The following is a 26401-nucleotide window of genomic DNA, read 5'->3' as shown; positions in this document are numbered from 1 at the left end:
ACTGGCCATAAATTCCAAGCCACATAGAAATGTAAGGGATTCATGGAGAATTGTTTCTCATCAGCAATTTCCAAAGGCTTCTATAATGTAAAAAGGACCAATCTAGCATCTAGAGGAGGGCATGTGAAATATCAGGAACCATTCCCTCTGAGAACTCTTGTATAAATAAATAAAGAAACTCAGTTGAATTCAGTCCAAATTGGTGATTCACATTTTGTGAGCTAATAGTACACTAAGTTTTTTGTATGATTTGTTGTCCAGTATTAGATAACTGAAACAAAGATGTCAAGTTAAGATTCATAAAAGGAAATATCTCTAAGCATGGCTGGTTACTTTGCAGAATAGTCATGGATTATTTGTACAAAATGATTATCAACAATCTCATTCTTCTTCTAGGACAATTTTTGCAAAACTACTTTCCAGAAGCTATTTGGAAATATACATATTTCTGCAAATAAAACATTCTACTCATAATGCTTTATTATCAGTGCTTAAGTTACAATTAAATAAAAACTGTTTTATAGATATCACTATTTTTTTTCACTAAGATTTTGAGCCACTGAGAATATAACGACCAAGCCTATGCAAATACATATTCATGGTATCAGTATTCATTTGATAATAGAACTGGTGAGTCCAACTGTGAGCTTTTCTTTTGGTTCCTGGCAGAATGAAGTGGAACGCTTGAAGTTTGTTAGTATGGAGATTATTCTTTTATTTGTTCAACAATCATGTATTGTTCACAGTTAAGTCCCTCCGCTGCCCTCCTGTAATTTTATGGATCTTCCTTCATTGCACTTCCCCTTTTGCTGCCTCCAGTACCTTAAGGCTACTTTCTATTCCATAGTGACATAGGTGGTTACTTTTCTCCAAAATGCCCTTTTTGAAATAACTATGCACCAAGCTTCTTTTTATCTTTTTTTTTAAATATTTTATTTATTTGACAGAGAAAGAGAGAGATCACAAGTAGGCAGAAAGGCAGGCAGAGAGAGAGGGGGAAGCAGGCTCCCTGCTGAGCAGAGAGCCCAATGCCAGGGCTCAATCCAGGACCCTGAGATCATGACCTGAGCCCAAGACAGAGGCTTAATCCAGTGAGCCACCCAGGTACTCCAAGTTTCCTTTTACCTTTAAGCAGTTTGGTCAAATATCAGTTGTGTCATACCCTCACTCCCTGACTAGCCAGTTTAATCCCCATCACTTCCTATTATAATTTCGTGCTTTTTTTCCATAACACTTTATCACCATTAATGATTTTTTTAAATAAATGTTTGTTTATTTATTTGACAGACAGAGATCACAAGGAGGCAGAGAGGCAGGCAGAGAGAGAGAGAGGAGGAAGCAGGCTCCCTGCCGAGAAGAGAGCCCGATGTGGGGCTCGATCCCAGAACCCTGGGATCATGACTGGAGCCGAAGGCAGAGGCTTTAACCCACTGAGCCACCCAGGTGCCCCCCATTAATGATTTTTAAAAAATATTTTTGTTTTTCTTTATTAGCTGTCTCTTTTCCTGAAAACTAACTTTAAAAAAATGGGGTTTTGTTTCTTCACTGTAATGTCCCTAGTGCTTAAAACAGTTCCTAGTACAAAGCAGGTGATCAAAAATGTTTGTTGAATGAATGAATACATGAATTAATACATGAGTACAACCAGCCTCTGTTATCTTAAAAAGAATCTCCAACACCATAGTAGTATAATAAAATTTTATTTGTCACATTTGTTAAGGGTTCTGATTTATGTCTTCTCACTTCAGGAACTGATGGATACTGAACCATCATACACATTGCTGCCAATGTAGCAGGGCAATGAGGGTTAAGCAAACCACACACTAGTTCATTCCCACTCAAAAATGATAAAGAGCAAACTTGGTCATATTTCACTGGGCAATGTAGGCAAATTGTATATGCCATGTGCCAAAAGAAAAGAGGCTGTGATAATGGCAGAGATGGTATTTGTATATGATGGCTAGGGAACACCTCTCTAAGAGAGTAACCTTTGAGTTGAACTCTAATTTATTACTGGAGGCTGACAGCTCTCATGTCCTAAAACATGACTGAGATCCCAGATCTATGTGATCTGTCTAAAATGAATAAAGTTACCTTACCTCTTAGTGTTGCTGCATTAAATAAGATAATTCATATAGAACACTTAGCAATTGGAAATTAGTAATGGAAATTAGTAAATGCTAAAAAATGGTATCATCATTAATATTATTATCACTACCATTTGAAATCATTTTGAATTAAATACTAAGTCTTTCTAAAAACACTGAAATGTGAAAGCATATCTAAAAAGAGTTAGATCAATGCTAAGTGGATTTTGTCATAAAAATGGTCATCCAGGTTGTGGGATAATCATAGAGTTAAGTATTGAATCGTTTGGTTGAAGTGGCTACATACAGATTAACATGTAATGTAAGTAATTGTTGAAACTAGAGCAATGATGGGATATATTAAAGAAAGCAATTTTTAGAAGACTAGGCAAATAACATTTGCCAGAAATACAGGGTTAAATTTTATTCAGAATTTATGTTTTATAACTCACTTACTACTAGCAGATGGAGGCATTAGTGAGAATATGTTGTTCAAGGGCTGCCTGGGTGGCTCAGTCAGTTAAGTGTCTTGCTTGGTTTCAGCTCAGGTCATAAACTTAGGGTCATGAGATTGAGCCCCACCTCAGGCTCCATGCCAAAATTCTCTCTCCCTCTCTCTGCCCTTTCTACCCACTTTGGCACTCTCCCCCTCTATTTCTCTTTCTCATAAATAAATAAATAAATAAATATGTTGTTCAATAATAATAGATCATTCTGGAGACAGAAAAGATTAAGTAAGTGTTATCTTTGACTACTTTTAGGTAGGTTAAAAATTTACAAGGATCATCTTTTGTTATATAGGCATGTGCTATAAAATGGAATGCTTTGAAAAGATTAATATGATAATACAAATAATTGTATGATGCCAGGGTGTTAACTTTAACAACAGTGAAGAAAAACATTGGTATTGGATTACAGGAGGAAATTATAAGAAGAGAAACTTGACATAGTAGCTTAGAGGAAATTTTGACAAGATGCCTTTATAGTGGAGACAGATGATGCTGAATTTGCCTGCAAAAATAAATAAAAAAAAACATTCTATTTCTCCTGTATTGTTTTAAACTCAACAAAGTTGAAAGTAATTAGGCATGTTGGTTAAACACATGGTACTTATTAATAGAGTAATTAACATAGATCTCCACAGATGTAAGAATGTATATATTAATACTTGATTTATTATGCTCTTTAACTCATTGGTGGAAATCATGAACATTACTATAATTTAGGTCATATATTTACTGGAAAGCCTACTTGAAGTTATGTTGTACAAAGAAGAGTTGAAAAAAGACAGAGGAATAAGATCCAAAATGGTTGCCTATAATCATATGGTACTAATTAGTGTTTCGTTAACACTGATTGTTAAGGAGCACAGTGTGACTTACATTTCCATTTTGATTTAACACATTTTATCTAGGTGTGTAGTTGTTCATGGGTATGAGAATGTATTTTACCATTCACTGAGATCTCAGTTGTAGGTCTGATATTTCTGACTTAACTGAGCTTTTTCCACCTCAAGTTTTAGGAAAAAGAAATAAATTACCATTCCTCAAAGCACTAAATTACTTTTAGTATTACAGTGTCTAGTCCTTTGTCTCTCTTTGATCTTCTGACATTTTTTTTCATGTCTTCTCTTGTAGTGCACTTAAGCAGAGCTATTTTGATTAAATAACTCCCCAGAGGACTGAGATTATAATATAATAGTCTTCCAAACAGGTTATTCTTGAGTACATATTGCCATTATGCAGTGCAGATATAAAATCAGTATTTCATAAATGCATGTTTCTATGAAATCTGCCAAGTAGATGAATATCTCTTTCATTGTTCCTGACATCATTGAATTATAAATAATAAAGTGAAGCTCAAATTGTTTATTTGCAATGGAACAGCTCTGAGAAAAATTTTGGTTATCAATGATATAGTAACCTCTAGGAAAGACGGTAACTTTAAAATTACAGCGAACATGATCTGAAATAATTTCCCTTAAATTGGGCAATTGCTCAGAATTGCCATAAATCAATTCTCCAAATCCAATAGAGTTAAAATGAATGGTGAGTACATTCCTATTCAATTCACTTTTTTTTTTTTTTTTTTTAGATTCAATCTGCTTCAGTATTTTGGAGTTAAGATGGCATAAGATTGGTAAAAGTAATTACTAATTAGCACAATTTCACCAGGGCAGAGCACTTCATTATTAGTCAAAGAGTTTACTCTTCAGAGAAATTGGTTTGCACCTTTTAAAAACAGCTCCCAGGAAAAGTACTCTTCCTTCTTTATGTCAAAAAATTACTATCATCATGCACTTGGAAAACTTCAAATTCTAAAGTAAAACATGAGACGATTTAATTGAATCTTCAGAACTCTACTTTTTAAGTAAAATAAAGCCAAAGATAGAATTTTTATCATGTGATTAACCATTAATCTCTTCTCACTTTTCACGTAGTTTAACTTTTAATAAAAAACAGACTGTATATTAAATCTTTAGCATATAACAGGCCTATGAAGCCTGATACTAGTTTTAAAATTCCCATTTCATATAGCTATCTTAATCCACTGGCTTCAGAAACAGTGAAAAATTCTTGACCGATTTTTTTTTTTTTTAAGATTTTATTTATTTGGGGCACATGGGTGGCTCAGTCAGTTAAGCCTCTGCCTTCAGCTTGGGTCATGATCCCGGGGTCCTGGAATCCAACCCCACATCAGGCTTCTGCTCAAGAGGGAGTCTGCTTTTCCCTCTCCCTCCGCCTGCTGCTCCCCCTGCTTGTGCTTCATGGTCATAATTAACTAGAGTTTACTGTATACATATATATATATATATTTTAAAGATTTTATTTACTTATTTGATAGAGAGAGATCTTAAGTAGGGGGAGAGGCAGGCAGAGAGAGATAGAAAGAGGAGGAGGAAGCAGGCTCCCCGCTGAGCAGAGAGCCCGATGCGGGGCTCCATCCCAGGACCCCAGGACGGTGACCTGAGCTGAAGGCAGAGGCTTTAACCCACTGGGCCACCCAGGCGCCCCGAGTTTACTGTATATTTGAAATTTGCTGAGATAATAGATCTTAAGTGTTATCACCACACACAGGCACATACACACACACACACACACACACACACACACACACACACACACACAGAAAAAGAAAAATGTTAACTACATGATGTGATGGGCAAGTTAATTAGCTTTATAGTGGTGAATGTTTCACAATGCATACACATACACACTTTTAAATCATCACATATCCTCAATAAAGCTGATAAAAATTTTATAAGTGAACAAAACTGTAAATCAGTGACAAAGGACAAAAAAAAAAAAAGAAGTACTTCTTTAACAAGCAAATCACTTAGAAACTGTTTTGTGCCGTATATTTTCTCAAAGTGCCTTCTTTTGAATAACAAAAATTTTAATGTCCTTTCTAGTAGTTCATTAACTGGAACACAATCTGGCTGTTAGTTTTGGTTTTTTTTTTTTTTTTGGCTGTTAGTTTTGAGAGATTTAATACACTTTGGTAAGAGTTTAGAAACTTAGGTTTATTTGCTTTATCTTTTCTGTTAGGGCGAACAACACAAAATAAAGAAAATGATAGGGAAATTGTAGAGTGGTAAAGGGAAATAGAAAGTCCTTTTTGTTATTTAGCCAGTTAAACTAAAAGTAAAATTTGGAGGTTTATTTTGCTTGCTATTTCTTACTTAAAATTAAGAGGTTAGTCGCGGTTAGGTAATTTTTGCATGAAAGATATACTTACTAAATAGTGCATTTCCAAACTTTTATAAAGTTTTGGAAGAGGAAGGGTTCAAGAATTTTCCCACTGCAATATATGCGAGGTACACTTAACTAAAAAAAGTATGAAATGTACACTTAATTTCTAGAATATATTAATAATGAATAAGATCAACAGTAAAGAGGAGAAAGTAGTTGTCCCAAGAATACAATTCCTTTTTATTGAAAAAAAAAAAATAAAGCAAAAGGCTACTTCTGTACCCTGACTCATCTCCACTGACAGGCCAATACTGACACCACTGTACCTGACTTTCACCAATCCTTCATCATTTTCCCTGTGATCCTACAGCTATTACCGTCTTTTCTGACTTGACCAAACAAAACATTGAAAAAGAACACTTACTGTATATCTAAATTAATAAAACCAGGGGTGGAAAAAGAAGCACTGTGCCACTTGAGATATTTTTGCTCTCATAAAAGATAGAGGTGCTCCTGAGGTCAAGAGCTCTTTGGTTATAACTTCTAAGCATTCTAGCAATAAGAAAAAAAAAATCTGTATTTTACTGTATTTCTTAAAATTCTTCTTTTCTTTTTTCTTTCATTCTGTCTCTTTTTTTCTACCATTCTATTTGTAGCACTTCTGAAAATATAATAGACACAAAAAAATCAACTTTCATTTTTCTCTTGGCTGAATATAAAAATTCTGAATATTTTCACATCTATTTCTTATCATTGATCATGCAGCTCTTGGTCTTGGCAAAATGAATATTGAAAATTTTATAGGTGATAGTATGTTTAAGTATATTTTACTCTTTTAATTTTACATTAAAATGGTCTTTCTCTTTCTCACCAATTTATTTCATATTAACACTGAAATATGTAAAGAAAAACCAAAAAAAGTACACAGAATGAGGTTAAAATTTATATAAATTTGAGATATTTATCATTTGATATTCTTTCCTCATTAAGTTCATGTTACTTTTAATCTTAGCTAAAATAATATCTAATAAAGTTGTGCTTTTTCTAAAACATATTATCATATCATTAATTTTATGATAGAATTATTTTAATATAATAATATTGCAAATCCAGTGTGTGTAAAATTTCAGAATATTTATTCCAAAGCTGTGACTTCAAGATTTTTATCTATTTGTGTTTAAAAAATTGGATCTTCAAACATTAGATTGAATAAATGAAAATAAAAGTGAAAATCAGATAAGAAATAGAATCTAAAGTTATTAAAATTTACCCAGGTGACCACTGCACTAAATATATTTGGAATAGAAAGTCATATTTTAGAGAAAATAATTTGAGGATGTTCAATGTACTTAATATCATTTTGAGACTGACACCATTATTAGCTTATTTTTTTTTGCCTATCTCTCTAGGCGCGGACCTTATTATTATTATTGTTATTATTTTATTCTGAATACATGATATCTATCTAATTAGAGTTATGTAATATGATCCAGTTTTCAGAAGAATTATTATTCTTCTGAATAATAAATGACATTTTTTTGGTTCCTGACACAGACATAATCAGAATTTTTTTTTTCTCATAAGTGAATACTCCTGGCATGAAAGGATATTTAATAAAGCAATCAACTTTGACAATGTTATCATTGTTTTTGTCATTATTATAAAACTATTATAATAAAATTCATTACTCTTCAAAGTCAAGAAAAATAATCACGTCATATATGTCCACATTCTATGTAAAATAATTTTCATTTTTCACAAATTTCCTTTCAGACTCTGCCCATATCCATGCATGTTTTACATCATTACTGCTGTACTCAACACTTTTGTTTACATTTTAGATTTGACAACAGTCATATCTTCCTTATTTTCCAGTTCCTATTCCTGACATACTCATCTTTTAATATTTAAGGCTACTATCCATCCTTTGTTTTTGCCCAGTGTGAGAACTAATGACTGCCTAGCCACTCTCAGAGCAGCAGAATTTTCTACCCCATGAAACTGATTATTTACATGCCAGAGTTCTTTCCAGTTCAGGCTAAATTCTGGAACACAGAAGTTGAGTGTAGTAAAATATGCCACTTTGGTTTAGTGTTTACTTTGAGGAATAGACAGTTTAAAAACAACAAATGCAGGGAGAAACTTTCTCTGAACTCCCCTTATCTGCCTTAAGACAGATCCCCATAGGGAATTCAGTTGTCATAAACCCCCTGGATTTTCACCAATTCTTATCACAAGACAGGAGACTAGCTGTGACACTACATGTACACAATTTTTGTCACAACTATCATATTTTTCATTCAGTCTTCTGAGGACCCATTCATCTTTCCCAAAAAACATTCACACTCCCTTAAGAGGCCTATGCAACCTCACCCCATTCCTTATTAAGATGGTATTTAATTCTGAATTCTACACCAGTTCAGGGACTTACTCACCTTTTTTGGGTAACTCCCATGTAAACATGAGGTACACATGTTAAACTTCTGTTTGGTTTTCTCTTATTAATCTGTTTTACATTAGGAGGGCTCAGCTCAGAACTCAGAGGGTAGAGGAAAAATATCTTTCCTTTCCCAGAATATCTGTTTGTAACATTATCTTATCTACTGCTCTAATATCTTATGTAACCAAATTCTGGCATTATCTCCAAGGTAATAATACATAAACTCAAACTTAAATTCCTATTTTTATACTAATGAAATTCTTAAAATTGAATTTAAAAATACCATTTATAATAGCATCAAAACTAAGAAGTATTTAGAGATAAATCTAGAAAAACATTACCTATACACTGAAAATTATAAAACATTGAAGAAAGAAATTAAAATAAGTAGGGAAAAGCTTTTTTGTGGATGAGAAGACTAAATATTGTTAAGATGTCAATATTCACCAGATTTTTCTGTAGGTAGATTTCCCAATCAAAAGCCCCCAAAGATATTTTTATAGAAATTAAAAAGCTGAATCTAAAATTTAGAATCAGCCAACACAGAGAAATTGAAATCTCCAAAATAACCAAGTAACTTTAAAATAAAACAAAGTTAAAGGAGTAACACAACCTAAATTGTAGGCATATTATAAAGCTACAATCAAAACAGTGTCATATTGATGTCAAGATAAACAAATACAGGGGTGCCTGGGTGGCTCAGTGGGTTAAGCCTCTGCCTTCGGCTCAGGTCATGATCTCAGGGTCCTGGGATCGAGCCCCACATTGGGCTCTCTACTCGGCGGGGAGCCTGCTTCCCTTCCTCTCTCTCTGCCTGCCTCTCTGCCTACTTGTGATCTCTCTCTCTGTCCAATAAATAAATAAAATCTTTAAAAAAAAAAGATAAACAAATACATCAGTGGAAAAGAAAGCTCAGAAATAGACCCATACAAGTCTCTTTCATACTTCCTTTAAACCATTGACACTAATTTCTATCAAAAGTGAAACAGCAACTCAAGGAGTAAAGCTAGTCTTTTCAATAAAAATAATGTTCAAAAAATTGGATTACTACTGCAAAAATATGTTGCTTAATCCACACTTCACACAATATACAAAATTAATTCAAGGTGAGTCAAAGACCTAAATGTAAGACCTAAAGCTATAAAACTTCTAGAAAATACACAAAGGAAAATCTTCATGATCTTGAATTATGGGGAGATATCTTGGCTATGACATCAAAGGCATAATCTGTTTTTCAATTAAAAAGAATCAAGATAGTTTGAAAGTCGGTGTTAAAAGAATGACAATGCCAACTATTGGGGAGTGAGAAGTTAAGATGGCAGAGCACTAGGGGGACCTTAGGTTTGTCTCATCTCTCAAAAACAGCTAGATAAATATCAAATCATTCAGACTGCTCAAGAAATCAATCTGAATGCTGAGAGAACAAACTTCAGAGTTAGAGGGAAAGAAGAAGCCACATCTTGGAAGATAGGATGTGCAGATACATGATTTCTGGGAAAAGAGAATCACAGATACTGTAGAAGGAAGTGGGCCTTGATCTCCAAGAGAGGAGAAAGAGAGATAGAGAGAGAAACAAAAAGAAAGTGGTGTGCTGGGGGTTCCACTAAAGAAACACTTCCCCAAAACTATTGGCTTGGAACACTAGAGTGGACAATTATCACAAGTTTTTATAAGCAGGGAACTGAAAGTGTGAAGTTTTAGAAGATTGCACCACTGTTGGGTGGCACCTGGTGGGTATAGCTTCTGTGTGGGTGGAGGGCAGAGGTCCTCCGAGGGGACAGAATGCTCTGAGAATCCCCTGGGTCACCCTGGAAGAGACAGTTCCCCTTCTTGGATAACATTTGGGAGAGGTGGCACAGCCTCTCTGGAAATGAAAGAATTGGTAGGGACCACTGTGCTGCACTGTTCTTTAGCATAGGATCAGAGACCCTTACTGAGGACAGCAAACCTTGGTGCCAGATTTTTGCTGTGCTTAGCCATAAACTGTGAACAACTGTGTGGTTGTGGGACTATTTTTCTGGGACTAACTGGCAACACCCACAGTGTGGCAAGACCCTCCCCTCAAGAGTCAGAGAAGATCTGCACTGCACTGGATCCCTAAAAATTGGAATTTTGAAATCCAGCCATATGCCTGAGATAAAACACAAGAGAACTGTGCCACCTGCCATGCAGACAGCTCAGACACAGAGTGAAGTAGGGCTCTAACAGAATCCAGGGACATAAGAGAGGAGATTGTTCACTCTTCTGTGAGGGTTTCCTGAAGAGTAGCAAGTGCGAACTCCCTGCTCTGGGGAGGAAAGAGCAGGCAATGCCATTTCTCCCACACCCATCAGAACTGACCATCTCAGTGAGCATTACAACACCCCCCAGGGGAGGCTGGAGCTGTTAAGACAAATCCCACCCCTCCACACACAGACACACTGTAGGTTCACCTTTACCAGGACAAGTAGGCCTGAGAAGAAGTGCAGACCTTCCCCCAAAAGACCAACACAAACCCCTCAGGCACATCAATCTATTGATCACAGAGTGCTGTAAATCTTCAGCTCCAGGGGAAATAGGATCTAGCTTCTTTTTTTATTATTTTTTTAAGATTTTATTTATTTATTTGACAGACAGCACAAGTAGGCAGAGAGGCAGGCAGAGAGAGGGGAGGAAGCAGACTCCCTGCTGAGCGGAGAGCCCGATGCTGGGCTCGATCCCAGGACCCTGGGATCATGACCGGAGCCAAAGGCAGAAGCTTTAACCCACTGAGCCACCCAGGTGCCCCAGATCTAGCTTCTTTTAATAGGCAGACCAAAACTTACCTAGTTAAAACTTGCCAGACAGTAGACAAGGTCTTCTGCAGGGTTTCTCCTTGCCTCCACTGCAGGCAAGGAGAAACTCTGCAAAGACTGACCTGATGGAAAGATCAGATAAGACATAACAGAAGAGCACACACTCTGAAGCAGATAAGACACAGCAGAAGAGCACACACTCCTGAAGCACCAGGCCCAAGACTGTATAGACCTCTTCTTAGTAGAGCCATCTCTCTCAAGAACAGTTATATAACAGGCTTTCTTAACACACACATGCACACACACACACACACACACACACACACACACACACACAGAGCACAGTAATCTAGACAAAATGACAAGACAGAGGAATTCACCCCAAAAGAAAGAATGGGAAGACATAATGAATGGGGATTTAATCAAAACAGATATAAGAAAGTTGTCTAAACTGTATTTTAAAACAACAATCATAAGATTACTAACTAGGCTTGAGAAAAGATACTAGAGAATCCCTAACTGCAGAGATAAAAGAACTAAGAACTAGTCAGGCCAAAATAAAAAGTGCTATAACTGAGTTGCAAAATTGTTGGATGTAATAACAATGTGGGTGGATCAAGAAGAATGAATCAGTAATATAGAAGATAAAATTATGGAAAATAATGAGGCTGAAAAGAAGAGGGGAAGGAAAGTATTGGATCACAAATGCACAATTAGGGAACTCTGTGATTCCATAACATTGATATCATAGGAGCTCCAGAAGAAGAAGAGAGGGGAAAAGGGTCAGAAGGTTTATTTTAGCAAATCACAGCTGAAATATTCCCTAATCTGAGGAAGGAAATAATCATCCAAATTCAGGAAGCACAGAGAAGTCCCATCAAATGTAACAAAAGCCAGCCATCACCAAGACATAGCACAGTAGAATTTGCAAAATATAAAGGTAAGGAAAGAATTCCGAAAGCTGCAAGGGAAAAGAAATCCTTAACCTATAAGGAACAACAAATTAGGTTTACAATAGATCTATGCACAGAAACCTGGCAGGCCAGAAGAGAATGGTGTGGTACCCTAACCCTAGGGTGCTAAAGGGGGAGAAATATGCAGCCAAGAATACTTTATTCAGTGAGACTGTCATTAGAACAGGAGAGATAAAGTTTCCCAGACCATTACAGTCTTTGAAAAATACTGAATAAATTCACCTCTTTACAACTGGAAAAAAAAAAAAAAGTTTCCCAGACAAATAAAAACTAGATGAGTTTGCAGCCACTAAACCAACCATGCAAGAAATATTAAAGAGGACTCTTGAGTGGGAAGCAAAGACTAAAAGCAACAAACACTAGAAAGGAACAAAGAAATCTCCAAAAACAGTGACTTTACAGGTACTACAATGATACTAAATTCTTATCTATCAATAATTACTCTGAATGTAAATGGACTAAATTCTCCCTCTCCCTCTGCCTCTCCCCCCAGCTTGTGCTCTCACTCTCTCTCACTCTCTCTCACTCTCTCTCTCTTTCTCAATAAATAAATAAAATCTTAAAAGAATGGTTAACCAGGAAATTAAAGAAGAAGAAAAAAAATATGAAAACAAATGTAAACAAAAACATGGCAGGTGGGGGGGGGGGTCCCTGGGCGGTTCAGTGGGTTAAGTAAGCCTCTGCCTTTGGCTCAGATCATGATCTCAGGGTCCTGGGATCAAGCCCCGTATGGGGCTCTCTGCTCAGCAGGGAGCCTGCTTCCCTCCCACCTCTCTGCCTGCCTCTCTCTGTCTGCCTCTCTGCATACTTGTGATCTCTGTCTGTCAAATAAATAAATAAAATCTTTAAAAAAAAATGGCGGGGGCACCTAGGTGGCTCAGTGGGTTAGGCTTCTGCCTTCAGCTCAGGTCATGATCTCAGGGTCCTGGGATCGAGGCCCACATCAGGCTCTCTGCTCAGCAGGGAACCTGCTTCCCCCCCCCCCCCCCCACCACCCCTGCCTGCCTCTCTGCCTGCTTGTGATCTCTCTCTGTCAAATAAATTGATGAAATCTTAAAATAACAACAACAACAATAACAACAAACATGGCAGTTCCAATCCTTTGAGGTGAAGCAAAGGTGGTTCTATGAAGGAAGTATATAAAAAGAGTCCTATCCCAGGAAGCAAGAAAAGTCTCAAATAGACAACTTTAACCTTACACTTAAAGGAGCTAGAAAAGAACAATGAATAAAGCTTATTTCTGCTCTAGTCTAATAGAGATTAGAGCAGAAATAAATGATATAAGAACAGCAACAACAACAATAAAAACACAGTAGAATAGATCAACAATACTAAGAGCTAGTTCTTTCAGAGAATTAACAAGATTGATAACCAGCTAGCAGAATTATCAAAAAGAAAAGAGATAGGACCCAAATAAATAAAATCATGAATAAAAGAGTAGAGATTACAACCAACATCACAGAAATACAAATATAGGAGAAGATTATGAAAAAGTATAAGCCAAAAAACTGGGCAATCTGGAAGAAATGAATGAATTTCTAGAAGCATACTAATTATCAAAACTGAAACAGGAAGAAATAAAACATTTGAACAGACTGCTAACCAGCAAAGAAATTGAATCAGTAATCAAAAATCTCTCAACAAACAAAAGTCCAGGCCCAGAAGGCTTCCAAGGGGAATTATAACAGACATTTAAGGAAGACTTAACTCCTATTATTCTCAAACTGTTTCTAAAAAATAGAAATGGAAGGAAAATTCTCAAACTCCTTCTATGAGGCCAGCATTAGCTTAATTTCAAAATTAATGAAATACTCTACTAAAAAGGAGAATTACAGACCAAGACACCCAATGAACATTGATGCAAACATTCCGAAAAAGTTATGAGCAAATCAAGTGAAATTAATCCCTGAGCTGCAGATTTGGTTCAATATTCATAAATCAATCAACATGACACACCACATTAATAAAAAGAAAGGATAAGAACCACATGATCCTCTCAATAGATGCAGAGAAAGCTTTTGACAAAGTACAGCATCTATCCTTTATAAAAACATTCAACAAAGTAGGGATAGAGGAAACATACCTCAACATCATAGAGGCCATATGAACAAAGACCCACAGCTAATATAATCCTCAGTGGGGAGGGTTGCCTGGGTGGCTTAGTTGGTTAAGCATCTGCTGTCAGCCCATGTCATAATTCCGAAGTTGTGGGATCGAACCCCACATCAGGCTCCCTGCTCAGTGGGGAGTCTGCTTCTACATCTCCCCCTGCCCCTCTCCCTGCTTATGCTCAAGCTCTATCCCTCAGACTGTCTCCCTCTTCCAAATAAATAAGTAACATCTAAAAAAAAATCATCCTCAATGGGGAAAAACAGAGAGCTTTTCCTCAATAATCAGGAACAAGACAGGGATGTCCAATCTCACTGCTGTTATTTAGCATAGTACGGGAAGTCCTAGTCTCAACAATCAGACAACAAAATCAAGAAGTCAAAGGCATCCAGATCATCAAGGAAGAAGTCAAACTTCCACTATCCACACATAATATGATGCTCTATTTAGAAAATCTGAAAGACTCCAGCAAAGGGGGGTGGGGTTATGGACAGGGAGGGTATGTGCTATGGTGAGGGCTATGAAGTGTGTAAACCTGGTGATTCACAGACCTGTACCCCTGGGGATAAAAATATATTATATGTTTATAAAAAATAAAATTAAAAAAAAAGAAAAAAATTACTAGAACTTATACACAAATTCAGCAAAGTCACAGGATACAAAATCAATGTACAGAAATCTGTGACGCTTCCATACACCAATAATGAAACAATAGAGAAATCAAAGAATCAATCTTAGTTATAAATGCACCAAAACCCATAAGATACCCAGGAATGAACCTAACAAAAGAGGTAAACGGTCTGTCTTCTGAAAACTGTAGAATGAAATTGAGGATGACAAAAAAATTGAAAAACATCCCATGCTCACAGATTGAAAGAACAAATATTGTTAAAATGGTCTATACTACCTAAAGCAATCTATACATTTATTAAAATCCCTGTCAAAATACCACCAGCATTTTTCACAGAGCTACAACAAACAATCCTAAAATTTTTAGAGAACCACAGAGGACCCCAAATAGCTAAAGCAACCTTAAAAAAGAAAAGCAAATCTGGGGGCATCACAATTCTGGACTTCAAGCTATATTACAAAGGTCTGGTACTGGTGCAAAAATAGATACAAAGATCAATGGAACACAATAAAAAGCCCAGAAATGGACCCACAATTATATGGTCAACTAATTTTTGATGAAGCAGGAAAGACTATCCAATGGAAAAAGGACAGTCTATTCAACAAATGATGTTGGGAAAACTGGACACAACCTGCAGAAGAATGAAACTGGACCACTTTCTTCCACCATCCACAAATATAAATTAAAAATGAATGAAAGACCTAAATGTAAAACAGGAAACCATCAAAATCCTAGAGGAGAACACAGAAACTCTTTGAAACTGGCCATAGCACCTTCTACTAGACGTGTATCCTGAGGCAAGGGAAACAAAAGCGAATATAAACTATTGGATCTTTATCAAGATAAAAAGCTTATGCACAATGAAGGAAACAATCAAAACTAAAAAGCAACCGTGAGAATGGGAGAAGATATTAGCAAATGACGTATCTGCTAAGGGGTTAGTATCCAAAATCTAGAAATAATTTACCAAACTCAACACCCAAAAAATAAATAATCCAGTTAAGAAATGGACAGAAAACATGAACAGACATTTTTCCAAAGAAGACATAGAGATAGTTAACAGACACAGGAAAAAATGGTCAACATCACTCATCATCAAGGAAATATAAACCAAAACCACAATAAGATACCATCTCACACATGTCAGATGGCTAAAATTAAGAACACAAGAAACAACATATGTTGGTGAAGATGTGGAAAAAGGGGAAAATGTTTACATTGTTGATGGGAATGCAAATTGGTACAGCCACTCTAGAAAACAACCAGGAGGTTCCCAAAAAAGTTAAAAAAAAAAAAAAAAAGAACTACCCTTCTACATGGCAATTACACTTAGGTACCTGAAGGATGCAAAAATACTGATTTGAAGGGGCTCATGCACCCTGATGTTTATAGCAGCATTATGAACAATAGCCAAATTATGGAACTATCCCAACTGTTCAACACTTGATGAATGGATAAAGAAGAGGTCACACACACACACACACACACACACACACACACACAGGAATATTACTCAGCAATCAAAAAGATGTACAATGAAGTAGATATTGTTAGCATAGTATGTGAAGTTAATTAAGCTAGTCAGAGAAAGATAAATACCATAGGATTTCACTCATATGTAGAATTTAGGAAACAAAACAGAGGAACATGGGGGAAGGGGAAAAAAAAGACAGAGGAAGAAGCAAACCACTAAAGACTCTTAACTATAGAGAACAAACTAAGGATTGATGGAGGGAGGTGGGCAGGGAGATAGGGTAAATAGATGATGGATATTAAGGAGAGCACTTGTGATGTATACTGGGTGTTATATGCACATGATGAATCGCTAAATTCTACAGTTGAAATCAGTTTTACCATATATGTTAACTAGAATTTAAATACAAACTTGAAATAAAAAAAGTCCAACCATTGATTGAAGGAAAATACTTGTAAAGCATATATTGGATAAACACATTTTGTCTAAAATGTGTAATAAACAACAAAAAAGAAAAATGACAAAATATTTAATATTTAAACAGAAACGGTTTTTTAAGATTTTATTTATTTATTCGACAGAGAGAGAGATCACAAGTAGGCAGAGAAGCAGGCAGAGGGGAGGGGGAAGCAGGCCCCCCCACCAAGCAGACAGCCTGATGTGGGGCTCAATCCCAGGACCCCAGGATCACGACCTGAGCTGAAAGCAGAGGCTTCACCCACTGAGCCACCCAGGCGCCCCTTAAGCAGAAACTTTATCAAAGAAAATCTCTCATTTAGTGATAAGAGTTTGATCAATGAAGCACGACACTAACCAACGAAGCAGAAGATTTTAGATGGTTTTAATTACTTTTCTAGCACTAATATCTAAAATTTAAACATAATTTTACTTATGTTTCTGTTGGACTTCATAAAAGAAAGAGGAAACAAATGGACTCTTCTTCAAATAGATAACTTGTTTTAAAAATAGAAAAGCTGTATCATTAGTTAATTAGAGCTTAGTAAATTTTTAATTTATATAAAACAGCTGTAACTAGTAAGCATTTTTAGAGATTATGGTAGTTGAGGGAAATAAAACAAAACAAAATTTGATTTTTTTGGACAATACAATATTTACATTAGTTGATATAAATTAATTAGTCTTCTTTAATTTTATTACCAACATAAGCACTTTCATGTTCCAGTAGCCAAACACAAAGCAAGATATTTGACAAACTCAGCGAGTAAGGAGTATTGTGGTTCAAAGCTGGATATTTGATCAAAAGCCTTTTAAACTGTATCTGATTTTAAAAATAGCCATTATTCCCTTTTCCATCAATTTTGCTTTAATATATTTTGGTCATTAAGGAACCTAAAAATCCTGAATGGCTTTCAGTGTTTTATTTAGCATGGACTTTAAGCTTTGGGGAGAATTTTTCTTTTTTTATTCAAAATATAATCATGTTGATGCTATTTGTCATGGACCAAAGCTAGAGAGTTTAGTATTTTAGAGCCAGTTCTTTCCATCAATCATTTTTGAAATAGCAATGGCATTTGTACTACAGGCTTCCTATTATTGATTATTCTTAAAGTTATAACTACAAAAGTTAATGTGATAACGTGACCCTATTTTCACCAATCAAAAGTTGAACCATAAAGGTTAACACTTCTATCAACTCACCAAAGAATTCTTTGGCATAACCAAACTACATATCCCAGTTCAATACATTGCTTCTAAATTTTTTTCAAATGTATTTTGGGATTTGAAAAATATTGGAATATGAATTGTATTTAATTTTCTTTTTTAAGGAAGTCTCTCTATATAATGCATCAATAAGAAAGAACATCACAGTGCTATTTTATTTTGGTTGGTATAACATATTAAAAATTAATCCCACAAAGTTAAATTTTGGACTTCTAAGACATGGTCTCCAAAAATATTTGAATTAGTAGAATGATAAATAAATGAATTATATTGTTCTTTCTCTCTACCGTAGTCCACTTACACATGTGATGGAAAATCTGTAGAGCCAACTCTCAGGTATTTTCATTTTTATTAATTATAGTATTGTGTTGTCCACTTAAAATACAAGAATTGTGAAACAAAATCCTTGAACACATATATGTAAGTTCAAGGTATTATCCAGACATTTGGGTATCAAAAAGCATGAAAAATGAAAAAGACCAGTATAAGTTGCCATTTTATCCTTTAAAATTTTCTAAAAGACACAAGAACTTACAAACAGCATATTACTATTTATTTTATTATTATTGTGTGATTGAAAACAACAGGGAAAGTCTGGTCAAAGGGTACAAACTTCCAGTTATAAGACAAATAAGTTCCAGTGATCTAATTAGCAATACTATTATGTACTTGAAGGTTGTTAAGAAAGGATATCTTAAATATTTTCATCACAAAATATAAGGTGTTGAATTTGTTAACTGTCCTTATTGTGGTAACCATTTTACATTATATATATGTGTATCAATTCATCAATTTGCACACCTTGAACTTACACAATTTTATATGTCAATTACATTTCAGTAAAGCTGCAAAAAAAAAAAAAAAGAGAGAGAGAGAAAGAGAGAGGGAATTTAAACCAAAAAGGTAGGAAGAATATAATATTAGCAAAAATAATTTAAGTTTTGTTTAAAATTCACTTCATTTAGGGTGCCTGGATGGCTCCGTGGGTTAAGCCTCTGCCTTCAGCTCAGGTCATGATCTCATGTTCCTGTGATTGAGCCCTGCCTGGGGCTCTCTGCTTGATAGGGAGCCTACTTCCCCCTCTCTCTCTGCCTACCTCTCTGCCTACTTATGATCTCTCTCTATAAAATAAATAAAATCTTTTAAAAAAATCACATAATTTTCCTTATCCTTCTTCTTTCTCTACTTTTTAAGTCAAATCAACAAAACCAAGAAACAAATTAACAAATGCATTACCATTGATTAGCAATAGAGTTAGACCAGCAAATGAACCATCAATAGCTATAAATGTATCTTCTGATGCTGGTTTGCAGAATATAGTCAAAGCCTGATTCAGGTAAGAGTTCTCATCATTGTCTGTCTTTTAGAGTCCAACTTGCACAGGTGTCCATTGTGAAATTATATTATGTGACCCTATTGATTTAAAATTTTGTTTTCATTGAATGGCTTTGGGTTCACAGAAGTGCTCATCTTTTCTATATTAGACCATCTTGACCTATAATTTAACTTTGTGTTATTTAGCATAGCTAGAGAAAAAATATATATATAAAACATGGAAACTCACTTCTCAAACAAATAATTAAAATATACATTATGTATTGTATTATAGCATCTTTGACCTCATTTCTAATTCTGACTTCTGTATTTTGTTTATGGTTAGTAATAACAATTCCTCCATAATTTGCATTTATGAGAATATCCATGTATAAGAAATGCTTCTGTGACTTTTCTACTTTAGAGCTGGAAGGAACTTTAAAAACATTAAATAATTAATTCTCACAACACTCAAGGCAAAATTTAATATTCTCACTTTATAACCAGGGAAATGAGAACAGAATGTAAAGTTATTGGCTAAATGCGTTAGATAAAACGCTTGTCAGGTCTAGGATGAGAATTGTAGTGCAAATCAAGATTTGCAGATGCTAAAAGTAACTAGTCTTTGGAAGTATTATACATTATTATTTGCAACTAATATACTCAGAGTTCTTGAGAAGAAGATGTCTTGTACTTTGTCATAAGTTGAGCAAAATTATCTAACTTTTTGAAGAGACTGGAACATTGGTAAATTGTATTAGTAAATGATACAAACTATAAACTTTTTTTACTACATTCTATTTTTTCCATGTGTTTTTGGCATAAATATGTGATTTTTGAGCTAGAGTTTCACATTTCACTGAGTTTCACATTCCATAATTCATATTTTACTTTTTGCATTCACAGTTTTAATTTGAGTTGCTTGAGTAAAGCTCATACAAGTGATAGAACAAAAAATATGCTATGATATACCAATTTTTGTCGTTGAAAGGGACAAATTTCCTTACAAAAATGATTTTCTTTCTACTTAATATAGCTGTGGTTATAGGAAGAAAAAACACTTTTAATAATATAAAACTCATTTCAGAAACAGCTTACTTAATGCTGACTTAAACAGATGAAAAATGTACTTTAAATGAGAAACCAATATAGAAACCAGAAGTATAGAAAATATTTCTTAACTTTTTCCATACCTCATATAGCTGATGGGAGATAGAAATTCCATTACAGAGAACCAAAAAAGGGGTAATAAAAAGGAGCTGGATTTCAAATTTCAGGTGGCCTCAATATGCCTGACTTTTCTCATACAAAATCATGCTTTTTGATCCCCCTATGCATTCCATAAGTGAGGAGGCATGGGATGAAGAAATCTTGGATGTAAAAGAGTATAAAATATTCTTGTACACCTGAAACTAATATAGCATTGTATGCTAACTAGAATTAAAATAAAAACTTCAAAAATGAAGAGAATATAAAATGTAAGTAGATATTTTGGATTCCAAATTTTGGAAAAAAAATCATCTATTTTTCTTCCCTTTCTAAGTCTCCTATTTTTCTGAGACAAAAACATTTGCTTTCCACTAGTTGACTCGGAATATTTAGATTATGATTATGTATTAATCTAATGTATCTGCAAAGATTTAAAAGAAGGCATTGCTGGCATTGTCTGAACTTTTAAAGGTAAACGAGGACTTCTTCTTCTTAGTTAGAAAAAAAACATGTTGAAACCAGTGAGAGCTGGGTCCCCTGGCTGGCTTACACAGTTGGGTAACTGTCTTTGGCTCAGGCCCTGATCCTGGGCTTCAGGTCAGGCTTCAGGCTTCAGATCAGGCTTCCTGCTCAGTGAGGAGCCTGCTTCTCCCTCTCTCTCTGCCCCTCCCCCTGGTTGTTTTCCCTCTCTCTCTCTTACATGCTTTCTCTCCCTCTCTCAAATAAATAAATAAATAGATCTTCAAAAAAAAAAAAAAGAAAACAAAAACAAAAACAAAAAGAAACTAGTGAGAGCCTTATTTTCTTTATTGCTTTTGCCTCAGATTCAGATTGATGCCATTTCAGTTTAAAGAGTATTTGACCAGGACTATAATTTACATATGCAAATAAATGGATCCTTTTAAGTAAAATTAATTAATTAATTAATTAATTAAACAAATAGTAAATATGAATAAAGAGCATTTGAGATTTTTTTCTAGTTAAATATTCTTGCACCATTGCTTTTTTTTTTTTTTTCCAAAATCTCTAGGCTTTCACCAGTTTGTTACATGAAGATGAATCTTAAAAGAGTAGAGAAATGAAATTTCAAATTGAAAGAGACAAAGTTTGAAAAGAAATATTTGCCCAAAGGAAGTTAGTAATGACTTGCAAAGAAAAGTGCTCAAGTCTATCCTGACCTTTGGTTGGACCTCTAGATGACCTTGCAGGCACCTTCAAGTTCAGGTATGTGAAGAACCATATAATATTAATGTATAACTCTTACATCATGATCATTTTTTTAAAGATTTTATTTATTTATTTGACAGAGAGAGAAATCACAAGTAGGCAGAGAGAGAGGAAAGCAGTCTCCTCACAGAGCAGAGAGCCCAATGCAGGCCTCCATCCCAGGACCCCAAGATCATGACCTGAGCCAAAGGCAGAGACCCAACCCACTGAGCCATCCAGGAGGCCCATGATCATTTTTAAGAAGTAAAAGTCGTTTTAAATTTACCAATATTTAATTAAAAGCTGCTATTCTGAAACTTTACTCCAACTAGAAATGTGAGGACAGTGAGAACATAGATCATTTGACAATCATATGGTATGAAGCCTGTTTTCTATTTCTACTTTTTGGAATATATATTATTTTAGATTAAAAAAGTGGCCAAGTGTGGGCTCTTTTGACTCTAAAAAAAGTTAAACTCTCTTATTGGAAATGCATTTACACTGAAATGACTACATAGCAAAGGATTCCATTCTGAAATATTTTCCAAGGGAATATCAATAATTTAATTTATTATTTTCACAATCATTTGCGATTTCCAAATTTAGAAGTATATTAATCAATCATAATGGACACCATTAAGTACTTCTCATAAGTAAATATAATTATCCACTTTGTGTAAAGCAACCCTGAATTTTTATTTAATACATTTAATCTCATTTCATACTCAAATACTGTTTTCTAAATCTACCTTTAAAAAATTAAAGTGATCTATATTTCATGAAGCAAATTGAAGATTCACATAGTATGAGAAATTTTAGAGACCACACAATTTTCCATGGTGGGGGAGATAAAGAAATTAACTAATCAGCAACTTAAATATTTTTCCTCTCTACTCTATATACCTCCTGATAATTAACAGGATTTCTCTTACAGGATATATAGTAATAATGTTCATTAACACATAATCTCCCATTTTAAAACTGTAATTATAGTTTATTAGGTAAAATAATTAGTAAAAGCATTTGTTTCCCCCTTGAAATAGATGATCTATTTTAAACTGTCCTAGATAAATTATATTTCATATTCCAATCCTAATGCATTGGCAAAATTTTCTGGAATCATTATTTTGAGAAGACCCAAAACCTACCTTGACTTAATATGACAGAATAACATGATAGAAGTGATATCTTTCCAAAGTAAAAGAAGGAAATTTATGACATATGAATCATAGGTATACTATCTCAATCTTAAGAGTCAATCTAACTAGTATATAAATATCAAGTTAATGATTTAAAGATGAAGCTAAAATACTCCTCTAAACAGCAACTTATTCTTTGTATATTATTTCCTATACTGCTTATGTATTTAATCTTGCCAAATGAAACATTGATGTTTAATAAATAATTCAAATCAAACATTGATGTTCTCTGTAAAATTGCATATCTGATAGTTTATCTTTAAATTCTGGTTTCCTGTCAAAATTTAATTGTTCAATCATCTTGTTTCTGCCTCTAAAAATAACTAGTTTATAAGCTGAGGGTGGGAGGGATCAAGTTGAGAATGGAGAGGGCCTTTTTATAATTTTTTCTCAAAAAATAAAAGTATAGGATTCTGAGACATATTGATTTCATATTTATGTATAGACAATGTTAAGTGAGAATAAGTATAACATGTTTTTCTTTTTCAATTTAATTTAGTTGTATTCACTCTACATGATTAATCATAGGGAAAAGTATCTATTTTGGGGTTGATATATATGAAAAGTTAAAAAAAAAAACAACAACTTCCTAAGACTTACATTAAGTAGATTCCATTAGTGACCTGTCATGAGCTCATGCCCATTAAACCTTTGTAAAATATTTCCAATGTTCTAGGATCTGACAAGGCCATTATAAGTTAATTTAGTATGCAATATTTTTGCAAATACATACAACTTTTATTATTTTCAGGAATTAAAAGTCATTTATAAAAGTGGTTTACATAAAACAAGTTTAATTAAGTAATTTGTTCATTTCCCCATGACAGTCTTCACACATGATTGAAGACACAGGCTGAATAAGCATATCATTTTTAATAATTTCAACATATTCTGATAAATGCAAAAAGACACAGTTGCAGTTAGGAAATAAGAAAAGTCTCTGTCATGTGTTATGATATTAAAAATGAAGTACATACATGATAAGTGATGCAAGGTAGCCACACTTTATACTTAAAAACAAGGGTCAATTAAAAAAGCAAAATACTAAAGGTAGGTAAGCCTCGATTACTTTGGCTTTCTCATAAAAGGCACCTGATTTCATAAAGATAATAATTACCACTGCACAGGCAAGTTAAATACATATTGGAGAAAAACTGTGAAAGACGACTTTTTTTTATTCAATAACATCTTTGAATATTAAACACTTGCTATTCAAGACTCTAACAGAATATTAGCTCTGTAGTATCCAGACAATCTAAATAGCAAAGAATTAAGATAGACTCATGTTATGGCTGAAATGGGTTAATAAACAGTTATACAATTAAGCAAATAATTTGCATATAATGCAAAAGCTCTTTCTAGTCTCATGACATTTGTTCTTAGAGCCAGCAGGCTTTTACCTAATAATATTTTAGGAAGACTGAGAAGACTACTCTCTTTATCTGATATATTTTTCCCCAGAGTTTATTATTATTCCACAGTTTTATCAAGAGTTATGCCTTTTTAAAAATTCTTATTCTAATAATTTACTCAATATTTAAAATAATAATTATATATAAATCCCCAGAAAAGTACATTAAGCATGAATGAGTTTGTCAGTTTGATGGAAGAGTGGAAAAGAAACACAAGGGCTCTGGGTCAATGCAAACAAAGTTAATCTACTTGATATATCTTGCTAAGGCAAAGCTGGTTACTTGTAGCCTACACTTCCAAATGGTTAAATTTTCACTGCAGTTAGCAACTTTTTTCCCAGAAAATTGACGATTATATTCTATTTCTCTGAAATTTATGACTTTCAGTAATGAAAATGCTTTTTAATATAATAATATTTATAGTCTTGCTCTAAAGCACATTGTTCAAAATTTCCCCCAGATGATGGAAGATCTTAGATGACTAAAATAACTTCAACAAAAGTAATAGTTTATGGAGGTGATTTTTATAAATATTAATAAAGACCATTCACTAAGGCCCTCCACATATCGGACACTGGGCAAAGCTTTTTGCATATATTATAGCTTTTAATTCCCTCATAGTTCTAGGCTGTGAAGAACTACATCACCTTTTTCCATATTTGGAGTCTGAGTCAGAAAGACTATTGGCCAAAGTCAGACAATTAGTAAATTAAAAAGCAGAGTTTTGTAGCTAGATCTATTAAGTTAAGATCAATATTTTAAAGGATCTTTTAAGCATAAACTCTTTTTTTTGTGTGTTTCACCAGGCCCAAACTTGTGCTTTTGCATGACTAAATACCTTATTTTATTTCTGAAAAACTAGGTTAGAAAATTAAGTATTATAGTCTCATCAAAGTGTATGGAGGTTCTATACTTTATGAAATGCTCTTTTCTTTTCTCAACTTAATATTACTTTCAATATTTAATTAATATTAATGTAAAATATTTACTTAATTTTAGATTAAAATTTAAACAAGGAAGTATATATTAAAATAAGGATCAGTATTCTATGGATATGCATATCTATACTTACATAATTTATTAATTTAATGTTGTTATGTAAATACCATGTTTATATGAAGATAACTCTATATACCATGTACCATAATCTGAACCTCATTTTGATATGAAAACATGCTGTCATGGATGCAAGGGGAACTAAGAATGGCATCTCACACCATAACTGAAAATGTAAATGTCAGATTCTATGTGTATACATTAAATCAAATGGGATACTGAAGTCATGAAAAATTTTCCAAGCAAGAGTAGACTTCTATCAATTAATTTACCTTATACATGAGGCTGATACAGGATGAATGAAGAAAAAAGTAGCTCCTATTCTGATCATGTAATAAACTGATATAATTATCTGTAACCAAATGCTAAAGGGCTAACACAAATTCAATTTTATTTTTATTTTTTTTAAATATTTTATTTATCTATTTTAGAGACAGAGAGAGAGAGATAGAGAGATTGCATGACTAGGAAGAGGAGCAGAGGATAAGCAGATTCTAGCTGAGCACAGAGCCCCACACAGGGCTCAATCTCAGGACCCTGAGGTCACAACCCAAGTTGAAACCAAGAGTCAGGCACTCAACCAAATGCACCATCCAGATATCCCAACAAAAATTCATTTTTAGAATAAGATGAATAGTTATATAAATTTCCATTGAGCATTACATTATATATTCCTGAGGCTTTTAAAATCTGATTATCTCTAAACTATTTTTTTAATGTGTTTTGGCCATAATGGCCATAAGTTATCTCTATGTTTTCTTTAAAATTAGAATACCAGTGTTCTTCATACTTAAAATTCCTTTCCTCTATTTTGTCAGTTAAGCTTTACCTTTCCATCAAGATATAGTATAAGTCTATTGTTTTAAGACTATAGCAGTGATCACTCGAGTTCTTGCATAATTTAATAAGGATTTTTTTAAAGTGTATGAATTAGCTTAAAGGTTATTTCTGGAACACCTAAAATATGTGAGACATTATTTGAAGCACAGGAGATACCAAAATGAAGTGACAATGAGAGTCTTAAACTCATGGATATAGAAGAGACAATAATCAAGAAAGTAAGTAAATCTTTAAAGTCCATGCTATATATATTGAGAACATAAAAGTACAGAGAAAAATCACTCTTAGGAGGTGGAAAATT

This window comes from Enhydra lutris, unplaced genomic scaffold (genome assembly GCF_002288905.1).
Source record: "Enhydra lutris kenyoni isolate GAN:26980312 unplaced genomic scaffold, ASM228890v2 scaffoldscaffold21, whole genome shotgun sequence".
Classification (NCBI taxonomy): Eukaryota; Metazoa; Chordata; class Mammalia; order Carnivora; family Mustelidae; genus Enhydra; species Enhydra lutris.
The sequence above is the reverse complement of the archived record's forward strand: the minus strand, read 5'-3'. Positions refer to the sequence as shown.